The sequence below is a fragment of the Nuphar pumila genome, chromosome 13 (assembly GCF_984573655.1).
Source record: "Nuphar pumila chromosome 13, dmNupPumi1.hap1.1, whole genome shotgun sequence".
Lineage (NCBI taxonomy): Eukaryota > Viridiplantae > Streptophyta > Magnoliopsida > Nymphaeales > Nymphaeaceae > Nuphar > Nuphar pumila.
In genome coordinates, this window is record NC_143261.1 from 5,071,592 (window position 1) to 5,095,574 (window position 23,983).

General features: G+C 35.3%; 1 pseudogene across 1 annotated transcript; it reads right to left on the reverse strand.

Moving 5' to 3' along the window:
• Nucleotides 1-1,682: 1,682 nt before the first annotated feature.
• On the reverse strand, nucleotides 1,683-23,585 carry LOC149817595 (putative GTP diphosphokinase CRSH, chloroplastic pseudogene; annotated as a pseudogene). Its single transcript, XR_016427345.1, has 2 exons — nucleotides 23,208-23,585; nucleotides 1,683-1,778 (listed from the first exon to the last, which is right to left on the reverse strand). The product of XR_016427345.1 is annotated as a putative GTP diphosphokinase CRSH, chloroplastic pseudogene (transcript).
• Nucleotides 23,586-23,983: the final 398 nt, after the last annotated feature.

Here is a 23,983-nt window from a genome sequence, read left to right on the forward strand (position 1 = left end):
GTATTTTTTTAACTTTCCAATTCTTTTAAAATTCTCTCTTAACCTCTCTTAAGTGAGAATAAGGACTCTTTTAGGAAGTCCTACTCAGCCCTAAAATAAAATTCAGAATTAATATAATATAATTAATTAATTAATTAGAAAATATTAATTAATTAAAAATTATCTAAATGCTTCCAAAAATAGCCAAATTAACCCAGAAGGCTTATTAACCTTATTAAACTCCAAATTACAGCTTTTGATTGAATTTAAAGCTAAAAAAATATTGGGCTTTGATTTGGATTTGGATCTGGATCCAAGATCCAAATCCAACTCCAAAAACCAAAATAGATTTTGGATTGGACCAAATCTAGATTAATATGGGTTTTGGTTAGAGTCTAGATCCATACTAATTTAGATCAAATCTATTGGATCCAATCTCATCCAAATTCAGATCCAGTTCAACAAATTGCTCAATCTTTGAAAAAATACAATTTTTGGGCCAATCGTAGCCCAAATCATGGAAAATAAAAATATCATTGCACTCAAAATTTCGAGACGCATCCAACGACATATTACACTAATACCAAATTTTGAATTTTTCCTAAAAATAACTTGAATTTTGCTTGAATTTAAAGATCAAAATTAAAACTCTTTATCTTGCTTCGATTGACTTGTTACGACCTTGTCGATGGGACCTAGGCCAAGCCCAGACTTAAAGACATCAGTCTAAGAACCGAGCCCCAAACAATTTTTCTCCCAGACTTAGCCAAATTTTCGATAAAAAATCAAATTTAACTAAGTGTGAAAATACCCAATATTACAAATTGGGTTAGACCAAGGTCTAGACATCTGGTTGATCAGACCCACGACCTAACCTAAGTAGAGCCTATACCAAGTCAAACCCTGGTCAATCATTGGCTTGGGCTGGTGAGCCTGTAATTTAAAAATAAATAAATATAAAATATAAATAATGATATATTTTTTAACTCTTATTAGATTTGGAAAATTTGATTAGGGTTAACCTTAAAAAAATATATTCGGATAAGTCGTTTGAGGCTTGATATGGTTGTTTATTGTTTTTGGAATATATATTAGTGTGCATGTGTGTAGCGATTTCTATTGCAGGTCGGCACCTATAAAAAAAATATATTGTGTGTGTAGCGATTTTTCTTTGCGAGCCTGCCCTATCATATATATATATATATATAGTGTATTATTTCAAAAACAAAAGACATGAGATTGGAATGGTCCAAGTAGTCTCGTTAAGACCATGATGAACCCGACCACCTCTGAGAGTTCAATTTTATCGGTGCCTCATTTGGACCTGTGGTCCCAGGCTTATCTTTTATTAAAGTCATAGTTCACATTCCAATACCATTGGTGTAAGTTTTATAAAAGATATTTTTAAAAGGATATTTTCAATAAAACATTTATGCAAACCGAACACCAAATAATAAAAACTAGTTCACAACAATGGTGAGATCCGGGTCAAATTCACAAAACGGGAACAAAATCTAAGTATTTTAAACAATTTCACACCTTTATTGCCTTAAAATAAAAAAAATTAAAATATAGCAAACAAGCGTGAAAACCTATTACAAGATGTTCGAGCAGAAAGGAAATTAATACAACCCAATTAAAAGTGGCCTAAGGCCTTAATTAAAAAAATAGAAAAAGAAAATCGTAAAGGAAAATGCCTCTGCTCATGAACCACGATTTTTATATGTGGGTGTTAGGAATCTTGATGCGTCCACCTCAACGCCAACTACATAACCTTGCTTCTCGCTCATGGCAGCCACCTGCACAAACAAAAACACGCAAACGAAATAAAGATTGCACACAACTATGTTAGTGAAAAACACAAAGATGAGAGCATTAACATAAAATAAAAGAACAAAAATCTAAACACAGGTCCCAATGTGACTTTGTTGGTTTCTGAACTAAAATAGAGTGTCCTCTATTCCAAAACATGACACCAACTAAAAAATTCACAAAATAATACATAAGAACTGTAAAAGTAACAATTTTGCTCTACGAGATTTAGAGAATCACATGTTTTGGATAGATTCTCGTAAAACAGCAAGACAAGCAAGTAAACGACAACAAATCTTAATAAAATTTTGCAAAAATGTTCCTGGAACACTAAAGAATCTAACACAATTTACAGAATTGAAAAACTCCACAGAAAGTTACATAAAATGAGGATGACAAATAGAAAAACATAAAACCAATAACAGAGAATTTCTGGACAGAATTCGGGAAAATAGTGCAATAGTCTGTCAAATTGATTTGAATCCTAACAAAAATTTTCAGAAATATTCTAGACGCGTCCAAAGACCTAACCCAATTTACGAATTTAAAAAATATGTTTGAAATCTCCATATATGCACAAAACAATATAAAAAAAATTCAAAACTAACGATTTTGCTACAACTCGACAAATGCTCTCACAGATTATTTTTCTGAAAAATAAATTCTAGATAATGAAATTAAAAGAAAAATGAATGAATTAGTATCCTAAGGACAAAGAAAATAAGAATAAAAAAAATATAAAATACAAAAAATAAAATAAAGCTAAATAGATCTACCCGATGGCTTGGGTTGGATGATGGCCAACTCTAGCCGTCGGTTTCTCTTTTTTTTTTTTTTTTTAAAAACACAAAATAAATCAGAATAGATGCTAAAAAATGCAGATCAATCAAACTAATCTAATACTAAGAAATATAAAAAAAAATAAAAGAAAATAAAATTCCTAAATCTAAAGATACGAAAAAAAGAGGAAGAAGGTACCAAACCGGTCGATCTGGCTCCTGCCGACGGATTGGGCTGAGGAGATAGTAAGTTGTGGCCTCGTGAAGCATGAAGTCACCCTCCAGAGTTGTTTCTCATGTGTTCTCACTGCTGGACATCACGTTGCATGGCTGGAATGTGATTGGGGCAATGATTAGTGGTGAAGAAAAGATAGAAAATGATTAGGGAGGATAGAAGGAGGTTGATCCCTTGGGGCGCCCTTGGGTGATTGATCCAAGGTGCTAGATTGGCTGCCACACATGTTGGTTATGTAGAAAATAAAGAAAAGAAAATAGAAAAGAAGAAGAAGACGAGGGAGAAAAAGAAAAGAAAAGAAAAGAAGAAGAAGAAGAAGGGTTTGGGATTCATGTGAGGGAGAAAGAGGGGGGAAAAGAAGAGGGGGCGGCTGTAGAGAGGGCCAAGCTGATTCACGCCCCTCTCAAACAAATACTTATATTAGATTTTTAGGTTAAAACAAAAATTACAAAAATTATTCTTAATTAAAAAACTATTTCAAATTACTACTTAAGTCTATTCTAAATTACAAAAATAAGGTTGCGCCTTTGAGGAGGGCATTCTAGAAATATTGTTAATAGGTTAAGTGGATTGCTAATCATGTGCGGATCAGATACAAGATCCTTAAGACGTCACTTGGATTGGATCTGAAATTAGTTATGCTTGAAATTTGCTCCAAAGCCATAAAATGGTTATAACTTTGTCATTTTTGCTCTGAATTGAACGAAATTCGAACCATGGCTCCTTAACACCTGAAACATCATAAACATGGGAATCAAAATAATAAAAAACACATAAATGCATGAATTTAATAGTAAGTATGAATGCATTTTCATGCATTATCAAATTCCCCTATGCTTATTGTTTGCTAGTCCTCGAGCAAACTTTATTCCTAAACTAAAAGAAAGTAAAACCTACATGCTAAACAAAAGCAACAATGCAAAACTAATGTATAATATCTAACTCACTTTCGTAGGAATCACGGTTGCATTTAGCGTATGTAACAAGTCCTTTAAACCCTTGGGTTACCCAGTGGACGAGTGCGGTCTCATGACGGTTTCTAGTGATGATACTCACAAACATCTCTGTCATGTATACTTATATATTTTCCAAAAATGTTAGGCAATTAAAACCCTTTTCAACAAGTATATTTCATGAAATCACATTCTTTCTCATTTTTTAAATCAGCAATGCCTCCACAGTAGAATTTTTTTTTATCTATTTCTTTAGAATTCAGGATTATCTATGCTTTATTCTTAGAAAAATTTGCCTACTCATGTCATCATCTATTATCATTACATGAATGCTTTTGCACAATTTTGCAAAAATTTCAAAGCAATGTTTTTCTTTAAGCTCTTATTATCTTTTTTTTCTAAGCACTATGTCAAATTTTGGATTTTGTGACCCATGTAACGAGCTTTAGGCTAGTGATTCCCAGACCAAACGACCTTAGAGCACTAGACACATAGTGTCCCTCAAACTTAATCACTCGAGTCACTACACCCTAGATTTTCATAGCTACTTGTAGTTTTTTTTCTCCCTATCGTTTGCAATGTCTCCACTGACTAGGCTTTCTAATGGATCCATGTAGCGAGCTTTGGGTTAGTGGCTCCCAAGCTAGCTGGCTTTAGGGCACTAGGTGTAGAACACCCCTCATACTTAATTGCTCAAATCCAAAAGGCTTGATGTGTCGGTTAGACACAAAATTTTGATAATCCTAGCTGCCCTATTCGCGTGAGCACAAACACTTCAACTCATGTCTGAACCCAGCTACTAAGAATCCTATTAACATGAGCGCAGACACTTCAACTTGTGCCCTAGCCCAGCTACTAAGGATAATACAACTAAGAAAATCAAAATACTACATGTGTGCTCTTTCTTTTCTTTACTTGCTAACATTGCTCATTTTCAAAAAAATCAATGCATCTATATCAGTATAAATCAAAGTAGAATGTAACAATTATAAACAAGTATTTTTTTCAAAAGCCACATAAATAACCTATTCATCTAAATCCATTTCAGAAAAAAAATCTATATAGGGCTTAAAAATCATCTCAAAATGCCAAAGACATGCAAAAACAATCATATATTGTTAAAAATTGCTTCGAAAATGCCTAATTTTATGAGTTTTAATCAAATTAATACATGGACAAAAAAATTTTTTAGGTATGCATCATACCCTCCTCTCATGCTTGAATGTCACTATCCTCAGTGGCACTCCCCCATGCTTAAATGAAACTATATGAATGCATGAGTACACACAAAGAACAACACACATAGGGAAAAAGAAATATACGACCTGATATTTATGTTGGAGCTCGCTGGATAAAATGCCTCATTCTGCACTACCATGTGCATGTAGGGCTCCTCAATATCATGTATTCTACGAAAAGAAAACTCATACACATTGAAGCACATCAAATCATAATATATGCATGACTCTATCCTAATTCTATCTAAAGCAAACCAAAATCAGAAAAATCATCCTATCTACCATGAGTTGCCTCTTATGCAGTGCTAAGTTTTAAGTCTTCAGCCAGACTCAGAAACTAGCTCTCGTAGTCGATAAGATCAATGGATCCAATGTTTTGTCTCTCTCCAAGGTCCGAGATATAGGGCTTCAGCCTTTGTCCATTCACTTTGAAAATCCCGCCCATTTTGGGGTCCATTAAAGTAACTGCACCGTGAGGAAATACCGTATGGACCATAAACGGGCCATCCCATATGGACCTAAGCTTCCCTGGGAAGAGCTGCAACCATACATTGAATAACCAAACTTTTTGTCCAGGCACAAACTCCTTTCTAAGGATATGCTTGTCATGGAAGGCCTTAGTTCGTGCTCTGAAAATTTTGGCATTATCTTATGCCTCGTTGCGAAGCTCTTCAAGCTCACTCAATTATAATTTTCGCTCTTTGCCAGCCTGGGCTAAATCAAAATTTTATGATTTGATCACTCAAAATTTTGTGGAAGACCCAAAATGAATTTCTTTTTTGGTTCATATCGCTGACCCCAATTGTTTTGGGATGAAGGCGTAGTTGTTGTTGTTGTATCACCCAATAGGCCCTATGCTACAACTCAATAGGGAGATGGCATGCCTTTCCAAAGATCAGGCGATATGGAAACATGCCAATCAGAGTCTTGTAGGCGACTAGTCCTATATGCCCATAAAGCATCATCAAGGCACTGAGACCAGTCCTTATGGTTTGACTTGACCATCTTTTGTAAGATCCTCTTAATCTCCCTGTTGGAGACCTCAACTTGATCGTTCATCTATAGGTGGTAGGTGGTGGCTATCTTGTGTTGTTGATGTAACTTTTTTAATGAAGTATTTTTGAGATATATTTTCAGTAAAAATGTTTATGCAAACCGTGCATCAAATCATAAAAACCGGTCCACACTAGTGGTGAAGTTCGGGTTGAACTTAGAGAACGAGATAAGTACTTTTGTACCCCACACAATACTACTTTTGTTGCCTCAAAAAATAATAATTAATTAATTAACTAAATAAATAAAGGGAGTGTTGCCCTCTGCGAAGGGCTTACAAAGATTAATTAAATGATTTTATTATAGACCCAATTAATTAAATCAATAAATAAAATAAATCTTAATCTAAAAATAAAAGAAAATGTCTTCAGTGCTCGAGCTTCTAGTCCCTTGATTGTCTTCTTCTACCTGCTAGTTGATCTCTTGAGGGTTCCCTAAGGGGCTCTGAGGGGCATGAAGGGCCTTTTGAAGGAACCTTTTTAGAACCTTAGAGAGATCGTCAGGGGCTCATTTTAGGGCTCACCGCACATCCGAACGCTTCTCTGCAAGAATAAAAAGATAAAACACAAAATAAAACATAAAAACTCATAAAAATTCAAGATTAGTTTCAGCTAAAGATCACAAAAACATGAAATAAACTAACACGAAATACTCATAACATGTAACTAACCACTACATTAAAAGAAAAAATAGTAAAACTAACTATTAACAAAAAGACAAATCAATGTAACAACTACTAATAAATTGAAACTAACTAAATCTGAAACAATAAAATGTGTAAAGGAATCAATCTATAAACTAATCAAGTAATGATCTAATTAACTACAGGCTATCTAACTACACACGATTATGAAACAAATTACCTAATGCTTGTATCACTAATTACTTAAAACAACTTCAGCACTACTATTTAATTAAACAACTTCCTAAAAAAAACTACAGGATCTAGATTTAAACTAATGCTGGAGTATGAAAAAATTAAACTACGAAATCGCATGCATCTAAAAACAAATTGTTGGCCGAAAAGAACAACCCATCATGAAACCGGTTCACACACAATCTGTTCATCTCGCAGCTCACCGTGATCTGGTCTAAACTTGTCCAGCAATCACCATGACATGCATTTTTAATAAAAAAAAATTTACTGCTGAACTTGACCGGTTGAAGCAGTGTTTCACACTGCTTCTCAAACTAGCATCAAACATGTCTATAACGTGTTTGACGTTAACTGTTAAACAATTAATTAACAGCATGAAACATTGTTTTGTTTGCTTGCTGAGCGAGAGAAAAGGGTGTGTAACTTGCACGGGTTGTGTGCTCAAGCAATGTTCTGAGGCCAATCTACACTAGTGCATACTGTTCTAGCGTCACACAGATCCAAGAATCGGGTGATGTTGTATTCGTGCGTGCGTGAAACTCAACAACCAAAACAAACTAAAAAATAAAAAAATAGCACTAGACAAGAACCAAAAAAAACTAATTATGCATTAACTCTGCCAAAGAAAATTATATTTTTGAGCTATGCTACCTAAATAACCAACGAAAACGCGATCATGATAAAAAAAATGTAATAGAACTACTTTCTACAGTGCCTATAAACTATTCTTAAGATGCAAAAACATAACCAATAAAAGAAATCAGATTATGCACTCTGTGATAAAGATGTAGAAAATTAAATCTAATGCATGCAATGATTATAAATACTACAGAGATGGGGGAGAAGAGGTTTACCTACGACTTACCTCCGATAGACGGGTTGAGAAGAAGAAGCAGCTTTTCCATTACGATCAAACGAACCTCCAATCTCTCTGATGATGGTGGCAAGAAGAACCATCGATGACGAGGGTGAGAAGCAATGATGAGAAATAAAAAGAAGAAAGAAGATTGGGAAAGAAAATCAGTTTGAGAAGCAAAAAAAGGAAAACGAAGAGGAAGAAGAGGTAGAGAGGAGAGAGAAGGGGGGGCGTAGAATCCAAAAGGGAAAAACATTTTTCACTGGCTCAAAAACTCCTTTTTATAGCTGCTAATTATGTTTTTAGCAAATCTTTAAAAAAGAGTTTGAAAAGTTTTTAATACTTTAAAAGACCTCTCTTTCTAAATTATTTTCTAAAAACTCAATTATTTTCCTCGAAATACTCCAAAGAGGCTCAATTTTCTAAAATTACAATTTGATGAAAAACTATAAAAACCTTCGCAAATAAGTATTTTTAAGCATTTATCGCACATGATCATGCATGAAAATGTATGATTTTGTTTATAAAAATTATGCATGATCACTTGTAGAGTACTTCTTCATAAGAGAAGCAACCTGCACATTCTTGAAGTGCTTTCTCCCATCACTTATTATGGCGCATGGCATTCCGAACCGACTAAAGATGTTGTGCTTAATGAAATTAAGCACTATCTTATGATCATTGGTCCGGGTAGCCACTGCCTCCACCCACTTGAAGACATAATCCACTGCTACAAGAATGTAAGAAAAACCATACGATGGTGCAAATTGACCCATATAATCAATCCTCAAACATCAAAGATCTCGACAATCAAGATGAGGATTAGGGGCTTCATGTCCCTCCTGGACATCTTCCCCGTCTGCTAACAATCCAAACATCTGCGACAAAACTCATGTGAGTCTTTGTGCAGTGCAGGCCACAAAAATCCAGACTATAAGACCTTAGCTATGGTCTTTCTGCTGAAAAAATGACCTCCACAAGCCAGGGAATGGCAAAAAGCCAGAATGGAATGGACCTCCTCCTTAGGCACACACCTCTGAATCACCTGGTATGCACCCAATCTAAAAAGTTCTGGATCCTCCCAGAAATAATGCTTCACCTGTGCCATAAACCGATCTGTCACAGTCTTGCTTCAATGCGTAGGGAGCTTTTCGGTCACCAGAAACCAGGGAAGATGTTGAATACTCAGGATCTACTCATCCGAAAAGGAGTCATTGATTGGCCCCAACCGAGGGGATGACTCCACTGTCGACAGGTGATTTGCTACTACGTTTTCACTGCCACTCTTATCTCGAATCTCGAGATCAAACTCTTATAGTAGAAAGATCCATCGGATGAGTCACGACTTGGTGTCCTTCTTACTCATCAAGTACCACAAAGCGGCATGATCCGAGTAGACGACCACCTTAGAGCCCAACAAATATGACTAGAACTTCTTCAGTGTGAACACTACTGCCAGCAATTCCTTCTCTGTAGTGGTATAATTTAGTTGTGCATCAGAGAGGGTCCTACCAGCGTAGTAGATCACATAGGATTTCCAATCAATCCTCTGGCCAAGAATGGATCCTATAGCGTAATCGAACGCATCACACGTTATCTTTAATGACAATGCCCAATCTAGAGATTTCAAAATTAGGGCTGAAATCAAGGCTTCCTTAAGCGTAAGGAAAGCCCACATGCAATCCGAATCAAAATGAAAGGGCGTCTCCTTTGAAAGTAAAGCACATAAGAAAGATTTTGCTGAAATCCTTAATGAATCTTGGGAAAACCAAAAAATAAAGGTTGGTCTATTTTGAAAAATGCATTTTCTGACCAAACCCAAATCTAAAATCGTCAATTCAGATCTCTTACGAGGTCTATAACCCATTTTGAATTTAACTATAGTCCTAATTCAATTTCAACTCTTGAATTTTGCCTGAATTTAACTCTATTTTAACCTAAATTTTACTCAAAGTTAAAGGTTAAAATAAACAAAATTCACAGATATTACATACTCACATAATTTATGATACCTCAACGCCAGCTAGGATGTGATACAAAATCTCTAGAACCTCCTCCGAAATGACCTCACTTGCATCCTCCAACTCAACCTTGTTGTCCTCGGGCTTGTTGTCACACATATACAGGTTGAGGGCTTTTTATCGATGTCTTTTCACCCATACTTTGTTATAGTTGTATCAGAGGCCCTTTCATCAACGATCTTCTATCTTCTCATGGGTGAGCCACTTCACCTGCACTGTGGGGCAATCTTTTGACTTATGCCTCAAAAGAGGGTACCGATTTCTGGCCCGATCTGCAAGCTGATCACGCTCGGTCTCCCATGTAGGCCCAGGGCTGCCCTAGTAGGGGTCTGGTTCCTTTGGGATATGCACCTCTAACTAGATGTCCATCTATTATTGGCCCAACTAGAGCTCTGTCAGGATATCATCTCCTTAGCCAGCGTGCCAACTTGAACCCTTAAGTCAAGTAGGTGGGCCTCGCGTCTTGGACTTCGATATGAAGGTCTAGCTTGATCCTAGTTATGAAGTTTCTGATCAAGGATTCTTGGGACCACCTGGTTATCGGGTTGCTTAACCACTCACACTCCACCTAGTACTCCATAATGATGCATTGTCGGCAGATCTTGGACAACATAACATGATGATTGATGTAGGCAGATTGTTCAAATCATATCACCAAGACAAGGAAGGACTCCCAAGGAATTATGCTCATTTGGGTCTCTAGCTAGTGGTAGCTGCAGATGGCCTCATCCTCCAAGTGGATTGAGGCAAAGGTGACCCGATCTCCCTCTAGTGTTTTAGCAATCTTAAAATATTGTTCAACGCAGAATACCCAACTAGTGGGGTCATCACTATTGAACTTTTGTAAGTCCATCTGGTGTTGGCAGATGGAGTAGAGTCCCTGGGTGGATCCCGTCTTCGAACAACTGGTGTTTGATCCCCTCGAGATGCCCTAAAAGGCTACCCTAGGGTCCACGGTTTTGAATGGAGTCAAGGATTGTAAGGACATGTTGGAATTGCTCATCCAACTTATTGTTTAATGTGACTATGTATTTGTTCATCCTTGTGAGCCTTTCCTCAAAGTGGTTGTCGTGAGCTTGAATCTCCATGTGGAACTCACTAATTTGATTTTGAGCCTATGTCATTCTTGAAATTTCTTGGGCAGATACAAACTTAAGGAATGAGTACCGAGGACTCATAACCAAACAAGAATACCTCACATGTATGATCCACTAGGCACAAGGCTTGTGCACGCAGGGAGGGATGATTCTGATAGAACCATACATGAGGGAAGCCTGAGCTGAATTCCAGGAGGGGCGTTGACAGAGCGGAGGGAGAAAATTGTTCCCTCTTGGCCGGCATCCTGCACAGAGAATATGGTAGGGTCTTGTGGAAGGTGAATATCAATCCTTCAGGAATTAAAAATCATAAACAAGAACAAAGAATAGAGATTCACTCAAGAAACTTCATTAAACAATAAATCCAGAACAAACACCTATATGTAGTTTACCTGAGAGTAAAAAAGAATCAAGAGTCCTAAGAAAGTAGAGAGTCTAAAAGAGAAAGATAGTCTAAGAGGTAGGAATCTAAAAGGGTGGGACATCCTCCAATCCCTGTGTAATTGGGACTCTTGGGCGGATCCGATTTTGGGTCATGGGAATCGAGTCTCCTCTTGGACAGACTAGGGTGGTCTATAACACGAGCTTGAAGTATTCAAGCTCAACTCATTCATGTGGCGAGCCAAGTCGATTGAGTTCGAGATCATAATCAGATTGAGTTAAGCAATCGAGTTCGAGTTGGCTTGTTTATAGGAAAAATGCATTCTTTTAGAGTTGAAAGAAATATGATTATAAAATTATTTATATATATATATATATATAATATATATAATATTTCTTACTACCTAATGAGCTTATACGAGTAAACTCAAACCAAGTATCTATAATTCATATTCAGCTTGCCGAGCCTATTTTATGAGTTTGAGTGAGCCATTTACGAGTTGAACATGAATGAAGCCATGAACGGCTCAACCTATTTCTTAGCTCTATACCGGGATACACACTCTTGTTTGTATGGTTTTGGCTGCCAAATGGTAGATCTAATCATACAGATGTGTTTAGCATGATTTATTTACTACATTAAAAGGTTTTATCATGTCCAATACATCAAAAGTTTATATTTTTGAGACATTAAAAATCAACTCGCAATTCATGAAAATAAGGGTGACCTAGAAATAGTATAAAAAATAATATTTTAGTCAACTTCAACACATGTAAATAGTAAATAGAACATGTTAAACATGAACAAAAGGTTAGATTTTGCATTTGGGGCTTAGATCTATGTAAATCTAGTGTGTACCACCGTACCATCATAGAAGCACCATATATATATATATATAGGTCTAATAAAGGTAAATAACTAATGAGTTGAAATCACTCTTTTCTTCAAATATTTTCAATTTTTTGTAGATCAAATGTTATGGGTGTGATCTACATGATTTGTTTAGTAGGAAACTTGTTTTGAATCATGTGATTATTATAAGTAATTAGGTTTCTTAAGAGGTTCAAAAATCAATGGCACACTATGTGCCAAAATTTCATAACTCAAAAGCTCACATTTTTACATCACAAAAGCAATATCCAAGGCTTAACAAACCATGTTGAACACATCTATGTGGTTAGATTGAGTCTATACAACTTGCACTTTTGATTTCTAGCTCATTAGTTTTGTACCTTCATCAGTAGCCAACATTTACCCATATATATATATATATATATATATATATATATATATATATATATATATATATATATATATATATAGCTACCTACTTTGATCTATGCCTACCACCAATAAACTATGCTTTTAAAGTGTTTTTCATGTTTTTCTCTATCTGTGTGTTCTATATGCATGATTTCATAATAATGGACTCTTGGGTCGTCCAATTTAGACTCGAGTAAGTTTTTGTGAGGCTTGAAAAATGACAGTCTAAAATCTTCATAAATATTCAAGTTAAAGTTTTACATTTTTTCACAAAAAAAAAAAACACCATCCAAATATAGCTTTCTAGCAAATCAATCATGTTGAACCCATGGGAATGGTCAGATTTGAAAAAAATATCCCAAAAACCCTGATTAACTTGTGATGGGCACCCAACTTTGGTTGTCTCTCTCACACCAATCCACTTGATTTGACAATGGATGAGCACTTGTCAAAGTAGCCACTTAGTGGCTACACTTTTTATAATTGACAAACAACTTTGGTGCTTGCATGCGCACACCATCATGAGATGCACAAGCACATTAATTAAAAAGAAGGGTTTTCCAATAAGAGTAAGTAATAACCGTAGTGGGGTGGAGCCTTTGCTGTTAGACGGGCAGTCAAGGTCCGATTTTCATGAACGTCATCCCTCTGCGCAAGCCAATGCCTAGCATATGCTAGGCCCTTGGCCTTGGGGCACGATGACTGTAGGTATGGCAGGCTGAGCGGGCTTAACCAGGTCTTCCTGCCGGGTATGGTTTCTTTGATTTATAAATAAATAAATAAATAAAAGCCTACACGTCAGTAAAATGATGCACTTGCTTTTTCTAAGTAATATCGTCATCCGTGGAATTTTATGACGAAAAATTCAAATTCCCACTACTAAAAAAAATCAAGTTCCCACCAAAAAATATTAGTCTAATTATTTGCAGACCAAACTTTTGGGATTTTCAATTTCTCTCCAAAGCTTTTAGCTGAGTTAAGTAAATGAGACCCAGATCACTTAACTCCCTTTCATTACCTTTTTATGAAAATTGATCAATCTATCAATGTTAATATAAGGGTTTCTTAAATGAAAAAAACCTTGCTTTTAGGAAAAAAGTCTTTCTCTTGTCTATACGTAAATTGGCTTTGGGTCCAATGGGGCTGCATTTTGTTATGATGATTTTGGTCAATGCGTACACCAACTTATTAACATTTCTAAGAAAAAACATTTTTAGAAAAAATATTTTCCAGCTAATGACAAAAATTGAAGAACCAAATATGACAAATATATCTAACATAAAACTATAATATCATTATATAAAGAATGGGTGCATAAGAATGGGAGATCTATCTTGGGTCTGACTTGGATCTTACCATATTGGGGGGCTTGAAAACATAGTTTTTTTTTATAAAAAAATTATTTTCTACCAAATTTTAGCAGATGATGTGCAAGAAGCTACGGTCCTACACAAACTTATAATTTTGATATTTGAGTTGGATATGAACCCAAATCTAAACCCAATTTTCAAGAAAATCAATGTAGTATTTGATCAAGCCCATATACATCTTTTTTTTTTCTATCTAAAAGGTAACTTATCTATAGGAATTTCACAATATATAGTACTTCTATTCATGCACATAGAAAAATCTTGCATGTATTTGTTGTAAGGGTAAAAGAGTAATTCCAAACAATAAGTTTATGCATGAACAAGAGGGTAACTGCGATTTGATTTCTACAGAGGCGAAAATAATAATTTTAAACAAGCATGAGCTCTATGTGTCATTCAATTATTCAAGGGTAAAATAGTAACTTTTGAGTATTAATTATTGGTAATTAACAGACAAACTAACGGCAGTTTATGAATTCAACAACAAAGCAAACTTTGATGGAAAATTGCAAATCTCTAAAAGCTTGTTGTAGACATGAATTAGGCTAAAAAAATGGTGGGCATTTGAAAATTTTCAAATTCATGTTAACCTACTCCTGAACAATAAATGTAAAGAGATGTCACGAGGATGCCAAATATAAGGTGTATCTTTCATGCACGACTTGACATGGAATATACGACACTGGGTATGACTGATACACTGGGAATATACGACACTGTATCTTTCAGCGCTAATCTTTGCTATACCCCCGTGAGGAAACCCTTAATGAGAACATGTTATATTTTCACTTTTTAACTTGTTTGAACATCTAACCCTCCAAATGTGATCTACATATTAAGTTTAGTAGAAAATGACCTTTGGATCATGTTTTACGAGGGTTGAAAAATCAATAGCCTACAATGCGTCTAATTTCCAAACCTCAAAATCACATATTTGTACATTAAAAAAATATGAATCAAAGTTATACTCATACTATTTTGACCATGCCTAACACACCCATGAGGTCAAATTTGGTCAAAACAACCCCTAACCCACGAGGGTAGCTAATGCTATATATATAGTCACTAGAATATGAGAACTAGAAATATGGGCATTTCCAACACTTTTTCTTGCAAATCCAACCATGTGGATGTGCTTGGCATGGTGAATTTGCTAGAAATCAACCATTGGATTGTGTATTTTTTATGAAAATGCTATTTTAAAAACATGAGACATTGAAGAATCTCTATAAGATTCACACAAATAATGCAAATATACAATACACTAAGTTTGCATAAACATGTATCATTCATATTATACCAAATTCAACATTAACTATCCAACTAAAACACTAAAAAATAAAGTTCAAGAATTCATATTTTCCAGGACATTTACAACCATAATATCTCATTTCAAGCATACATAGTAGCAACATAGTTCAAATTCAAAACATTCTATTACATGCATGCATTCACATAATCATATGAACAGATATAAAATTGCAAAAAAGTGTACAGTTATTTTAAATTTTCACTTATTTACCAAAAAGCATATTGGGTATGTGCAGGCCCATTACGAAACATACTAGATTACTCAGGCGTTTATTATGCTATGTATTTTAATTGTATGAGTAGCTGACAGAATCGTTTCTCAGGAGTAGTGTTACGCTGAGAGATCTGGGGCATAGCTTCAAGCCATATCAGATAGATCACTCACTTCTACAGAAGACCCGAACATATGCCGACTTAGGACAAAATTTGATAGTCTTGGCCTCTTAAATTCTCTCGACACAGAGCCACCGAGGCATTGTCCTTTGAAGCATAAAAAGAAGGGCCCAAAGAGTTTCATACTGTCTACCCTCACTAAGGTAGACAAAAGACCATTCTGGTTAAGTACATCTCGGTAAAGGCATACCCAAAATCTTGCTCAAGTGATATCTTATTAATTAGGCCATGAGTAAATGCAACTACCATTTAGGTTAGTGTATTGAGATAATCATCACATGGTTCTCTTTCTGGGACCTTAATTCAACATTTTACAGACAACATGCATTCTCATAATACATGAATCATGTAAACATATTATTTAATAATTACGTATGCAGTATCACATAATTTCAATATTAGAAATCATCATGCATTATCATCACAAATGTATATATATCAGTTTAAATCATTGTTAAGTTGTTCAGGTCCCATGGTTAGAGTAGCTCAAACCTGCAACAACCGAAACATGTTTTGCTAGTCACATTGCATTCGAACATGCACAGATTCATATTCACATTCATTGCAGTTAAGAACATAATTATGCTCAATTTATTATGAAAATTCAGTCAAGCTGTCATAAGTTGATTTAATCATTAACTTCAATCATAATTTGCGTAGGAGCCTATTTATCTAAAACATGACATCCATACACCAAAACCACAACTTATCAATTATGATTTAACATACCTTTATTTCAATCATAAATATTTATATTAGATTTGATATAATTCAAAATTGGATTTACGAAAACTTTAAAGAAAATATCAAAAGATAATTAGAGTCACGAAACCCAACTTTTTCGATAAGAGCTCTCGTAAGCCTTTATCGCCATTATCGAGCAAATCTACATAACTCCAATTAATGAATTGATTTTCAATACCTCAAATTATATCAGATATAATTAAAATATTAATGATATCAAATTGAATAAATGAGTTTATTACAAGTAACCCATAACAAAAAACACACAAGCTAATTTTTCAGTCAATGCTCCCATATGTTTTTAATTATGTTTAGTTGTAGCCAAGTTTACATAAGATAAATTCACATAATTTAATGCAGTTCATGCTACAAATGACTTCAAAAATCAAACCACAACAGCATATAGATTATAGAAATCAAATTCCAAGATAAGAGCCCAAAACCCTAAATCGATTTCTGAGAAATCAGGGTTTTGAATCTTTTAATACAAACCAATCGATTTTCATCCTATCAAGCATGATTCTCAATTATTTAACAAGCTACACATGATGAGCACAAACATACATATGAAAATACAATTCTTTGGAATCAACCAAAACAATTAAATTGCATAACAACCAAACTTTTGCAGTAATTTCCAAACACAACCTATACAAATTCAAACTCAGATCTTCCCCCATCTTTGGGTCTATATTCATGATTCAATAAAATGTCTTAATGCTGATAATATGCAGGCTATGAAAGAAAAATAGTGAAACAAAAAAAAATTATACACGTTATTGCCTAATCACTTGCACAAGTCATCAGGGAAATTCAGATCCCTAATAACCCAATTTTGCAAAATCCACCAAAAGTTGTAGAACACATATGTAACCTTCATATTTTTGCTGGGGTTGCCTTCACTTGTCAAGAATGCAACCCAACAAATCGATCTTTAAAATTATGAGTATAAGAATTATAAAAATTCCTCTATTGAACTTTATTTTGATAAAATTATAAACTAGATTCTGTAAACTCAAGAAATTTCTTCCTATTGAATAACTTCTTGGGAATTATAAAAAATGATTTTAACAAAACCCATATTACATAGTCTTGTATTATATGTTGGACTTTACCCAAATTTTTCATAATTTATCTGGAGTGGTTTTGCTTAGGCTTCTATACCTTTCAAAAAGATAGGTAAAAAAAGTCCTAAAACTAGAGCTCTATTAGGATGGATGTTTCTCCCTCAAAATTGATCCAAATCGAGCAAAACAAAATGCTAAAATTAAGCTCTTGATGTATAGATTACCTCAATATTTTTATTTAAATTTTTTGTATTGATATTCTTAGAGATACAAAATTATTTTTGAAACTGGTTGAAAAAATATAACAGTCAACTCAACCAAGAGTTTCTCAAAAAATATTTTTGCTAAAAACTATCCTGAGCCCATAAAACCTTTGAAACTTCAATGTTTTGGTTTCAACCAGTTTACATAATGACTAACTTATTAACAACAAAAAGAAAAAACATTATGACTAAATCTAACCTGATCTAACAATTAAACCTTGTTTAGATATGCCTTTCAAAAACATTTTTATGAAAAACCCATGATTCATGTTTTGAAAATCCAAACAAGCAATATCTTCACAAAAGAAAATGTGTATAACTGATCTGAAAATGTAAATACACCTCTGAAATAATATATTATACAAATATGCAAGCTTGGTGTATGTACAAAGTATAGACTACATAAATCTTACAAGAAAGAATCGATAGATTGATGAATCGAAAAGAAACCGGGTACTCTGATAGTCTCACCGCCACCACCTTGATGTAATATGCAGGGTTAATGGCTTCTCCAGCCACACACCAGACCTCCTAGGGCATGAATAGTAGTAGAAGAAGAAGATGGTAGAGAGATTAGAGAATTCTAATAAGAATGAGAGATAACTCACATTGTTAATCCTCCTCATGAAGACCTCTATTTATAAATGAGCATAGGCAAGAGTTTTATCTCTAATATAAGATGTTAATATCTATTAATCTCTTTTATTAATAAAATTAAAAAACAAATTATGGGTCCTAACTCATTAAATTTCAAAATTAATTAAGGTAGAGAAGAAAAGTGAAGACTTTTTATTCTGACTTGGCATCCAGCCCCAAGACTTAACAAAATTTGATGTTTAAATAGTCGATTTGACAACACTCAAAACGTAGATCATTGTAGTGTTCTTAGATTTAATCATACGTACATAGATCGACAAAAAAATTAATTGATGCCGAAAAATATTGATTTTTGACCTACAATTATACATGAACTTTGATCGATGATAAAATATTCAAATCAACACCAATTTGGGCGCATAGATAGTCAATTTCAATGCCCTCAAAATGAAAAACGTCAAAGTCAACTTCAATTTAATAGGTGAGCTACCAAACTCAATTTTTTTGTCGAAACAATAATTATATTATTTAGAGCATCCCACCCTATGGGTCCAATCTATTTCTGAATCCGATCAAAGTGAAAATACCCAAAATAGAGGCGAGTCTAATTTAAAAAAGATATTTTATGATCCAACCAAAATTCAAAATCACCAAATCAAATCTCCTATGAGATCTACGACTCATAACAGATCTAACTAGAGTCCTAGTTCAACTTAAACTCTTGAATTTGGCTTGAATTTAACCTAAATTTAACTTAAATTTCACTCGAATTTAAAAGTTAAGATAAACAAAATTTCCAGGCGTTACATGTGTCCCCTAACATTTCAAGTGATAAATTTGGAAAATCTATTACATTTTTACAGCAGAAATTCCCAGACCAAAACTATTTTTTCTGTCAACCAACACATATGCAAAAATCTGCTTCCAAAATAAGTAGTGATTCAGCAACCCTCCCGAAGGTTTCTAAATTTTTTTATTTTTCTGAAGACACCCTTATATGTTAGCTTTTAAAGGAATCTATTATTGTAGCAAACCTCTATACCCTGAATTTTGAATATTTTCTGCACCAAATCTCCGTTAGGGGACTACACAGGTCATGATTTTTTGCAGAATAAATTTTTTTACCAACTTGGACAAAGTTCTAGCACCCATAGGCAAGAGTTTTGAATTTTCAATTATTTTTCTTGGATTATACAATATGTATAGTAAAACATATCCAAAAACCAACTAGTTCCAGGGATAATGCACCAATGCTTATATCATGAGCCAAGGAGAATACATTTTTATAATCTGAAGAGATAATATTTGCTGGCGATATCTTGGGAGGTAATCCAAATGTCTCACCACGTCCAGCCTAAAAGATGACTGCTATGATATCATAGTATGTTAAAAAAAACTTAATTAATGCAGTTGCATTATCATCATCAATGTTCTCTATCCTGGATGGAGTATCTCTTACTCTCATGCATTCATGCACCAGATGAGCAACACTAGTTCCGATTTGATTCTTCACATCTTCCATGGTTATTACACCTGTTTCTAGAAGCTCTCACAATACGCTAGCCGAAATAACTTATGCATTCATCTTCAAGATTCCTCAGGTAGAGACTTAGGATTTCCAAGGAACAAAAAACAACAAATTTATCAAAACAATAAACAGCCAAAAGATGAGGCAATACAGTATCCACAAGGAAAATCCGAAAATGCACACACTTTTCACATTTGTTGTAAAGCACCAGAAGAATGAACACATCAAGGAGCTTATACATTGACATACAAAAAACCACAGAGACTTGCACCAAAAGACAAGATAAGCATCTTAGTAATTTCAAACTCCACTAGTAAAAGTTATTTTTTATCAACATTCAATTCTTTGTGGTCAATAAGTGCAACAAGGGGAGAAAGAAATGATCCCATGAGCATATATCATGATCTTATGTGATCCTTATCGGCATATCCATCTTCTAACAGCTAGTCATTTTACCTTTTCGTTGGTATTGTTAAGTTTTAGTCCAGGATGCATGCTTTGAAAGAGGAGAAAAGGAGAGGAAGAAAAGTTGCTGCAGCCAAGGGGACATCCTTTAATAAGAAGAGACAACCCATCTTCTATATTTATATTAGTGTGAGAAAGAAGATAATTACAGTATTGTCATTCTTACATATTATAAACTACATGCATAACTTGAAGGACTGAAATACTCCTAAGAGGCATCTACTATCCTTAACATGTCCCCTCACAACTAGGCACAAGATATAACCATGGGTAGTTTGCCTTTAAGAAACCAATGGAAATTAACAGATAATAGTATTGTGAACAAGTCAGTTATTTGGTTCTGTCTTTTTGTCCTCGATTTTCTTGAAAACGAAGCGTTGATTGAGCTCTACATGCTTCATTTTACCACGTTGAGAGGAAATGGTAGCTATGGCTATGGCACTCCCATTATATATAGAATTGTTTGACACATGGATTAATGTAAGGCAGAGAGAAAATGTCGTATCCAGTGTTTCAGTCATCACCACAATCATAGCTCAACATTTCACCTCAGTGTTTGACTATGCTACAGTTCTCTGCCTGCTAGTAGACCTGGACACAAAATAATGTCTAAGAAATATGCCACAACCAGTAATAGACTGCCTAGTGCAGGGATCACTTGTCCAATCAGAATTAGAATATGCCAGTATAATATAGAAATATTTGGTATATCCTTCTTGAACATCCTGTAGATTAGCTCATCTAAAATCATTCATGTCACATATCTTAGGGTCCTCTTAACTGCTTCTGTTGATTTCATTTTGGAACATGGATGAACTTAAAAACTTAGTTGATAACAAATACTAAGGCTGGTCTCATGAATGTGAGATACTGTACTATGCATAGATAGTTCTAAGCTAGTCCTTTTATAAATGGATCATCATCTCGTTCTTCTCCTAACTTTGCTTTATGCATTATGAGGCAAAGGCATTTTCACAGAATTGTGCCCTGCTATTTGATTTCCATGTAAGAGATCCTGAACCATACTTCATTTGTGTCAATATTAAAGCATCTACCTGCTGGTCCACCTGTACTCTTAAGAAAACATCAAAGAAAGATGCCAATTTATTACAAAGATTGTTGCATTACTCGTATTCTCTTGTACGTGGATGATATGGTCATTACAAAGAATGAGCTCTCTCCATTACTGAAGTAAAGAAGATGCTAGATGACAAATTTCAAAAGAAAAACATTAGGTCCTCCATGTTACTGCTTTGGGATTAGGGTTGCAATATGGCATTAGAAATGGAACATTTCCATGAAATAGCTGAGAATGAAACCAATCTGCTACTGCTCCTGAGATCGAGGAATCACCATATGATGGTTGCACCAATCTATGCTCCAGACATGGCTTTTAAGAGAAGCATCCTTCTCTGCATCAAGGAGTAGACCTTGAGGCATCTTAATGCATTTTTCCTAACCTTGATATGATATCTGAAAGGTGCAAGAGTTTTGACACCTCTTCTCAGGTCAGACTACTAGCAACAACAGAATAGACTTAGTCAATCATCATAGACTGATCCAAACCTAAATCAATTCCAATGTAGCACCTGTGAATATATAAGGCATCTATTAAATAGAAAGCTTAGGGCACTCTTGTCACACCCTGTGATTCTTGGATTTTCTATGTGATTGCAATTCACAAGCATACCACTTTCTCAAGTTTACCGAACCATAAAAATGTGTACAGTTGTGATTGTGATTCTCACTTGAGAATGCTCATCTCTTGAAACCTATGATTCTTGGTCACAAGAATGACCTTGTGACCAAAAATCATAGCTTTTACTTTCTCAGCTGTGATTGTTCATCCCTGCCTGTGACCAAAGCAAATATGCACTTAGTTCCAATAGCAACATTGTATATGAAACTCCAAGGGATTGAATAGGAAATGATGCTCCAATTCATATAACAGTTATCAAGTAATTATCTATAAAAAGGCCCTTTATAGATCATTGTTCCATCGCTTGTTTGAAACATATGCAGAAACATAAACCAGAAACAAGTAGAGCTGGTGAGGGAGCTGAATTTACCCATCAGAGGGTGTTCAATCTCCACTCGTTCTTGTGGTGAACTGAGACAAGCTCAGGCTGGCTCGTTTACTAAAAAGATACATTTTTCAAAGTTGAAAATAATAGAATTTAGACTCTAAACCTAAGCTCAAACTGATTCATTTACACAATAAATACATTGTTTCAAAATTGTAAGCAATGGGACTTGAACTCTATACTTATTGCTTGCAAGCCAAACATTTCATCCATCTGTGCTCTATGATATAAAATGCATGTAAAATATGTCTATTACTACTTAACAAGCTTATATAAGATAATCCGAACACCCATTGTTCATGTTTGGCTTGCCAGGCTACAAGTTCGAACAAGCTCTTCACAAGCTGAGCCATGACCTGCTAGCTCATTTCCCATCCCTAGAAACAGGTCTTAAACAAATTCTAAATCCAAAACAATCCAAATGCTTCTCGGATGCCAGCAATACGAATAATATATCACAACCGAGTATGCCACCATGATTAGAAACCAGAACAACTACAACCCATTTGCAATATCCAACAAACGGAGAAGAGGAGCAAGGCCTAAACTTATAAGTCTCAAAACATTCCCTGAATCACAGTAACATCTAGGATCTACCGACAACGCATATCCCTTTCTCCAGTAGGGCAGAAAGCAGAAGGAAAATGGGTAATTGCATTCTCGTGATCAAACTGCTAACCAAAGGTCACTATTTCAAGTGGGAATGACCCAAAAATACTGCAATCATAATTACAGAGTCCAAGAAACATAGTAATGGAGAATGAAATAAGTCGACCTGAAACATCTGCTACGAACGGAAAGCAGATCTAACGATTCATATAAATGAGAGGCGATCATTACCTGAAGATCAGCGAGAATGCAGGCTACAGAAAGAGCTCTAGAAAGCGGAGGCCGGCCGTCCGGAGCCAAAGGCAACGCCAGCAGCAGAGGGATGGAGCGCTTAAGGGTCTTGAAGAGGAGGCGGGAGGAGCTCGTCGACAGAACCTGGAACTTCTCCGTCAAGTCGTTGAATGCCCCCACCAACTCCACCACCATCCTGCCCCCGGGCTGCTCCACCATTGACACTTTTCTCGCCGCCGACGGAAGGATATAGGAGGAACCAACCGCGGAAACGGTCGCAAGTCGACCAGACCGGCGGTGAAAGGTGAAGTTTGAGCAAGAATTGTGAGGCAGGTGCCTCTTCCGCCATAGAATGGGTTGTTGGGGAGGTTGGGTGGTGAAGAAGGGAGAGGTGAAGGAGAATCAACCAAGTCAATCGTTGGATTATTTATAGTTTCACCACTGTTGGCCTCCGACTTGCCACTTGGCAAGATCTTGTGGGGTGATCATTTTTTCGCCGTTCATCGTTGAGAAAGTTGAAACTGAGGACAGTCCTCTTTTCTTGGAGGGTTGGGTCTAGGCCAGGGAGTAAAGAAACAGAGCAAGCCCTCCAGATGTTCTCGATAGTTTTGGATTAATCGAAGGCATAATGCACGTTAAAACGGAGGATGCATGCTAATTATGAGACTAATACTGAAAGATTGCATCAAAGCACAAACTTGTCCATTTTTCTAGCTAAAATTAAGGCTAAATAATTAAATTCCATAGGCTAATAAAGTAACAGAGGCACCAATTAG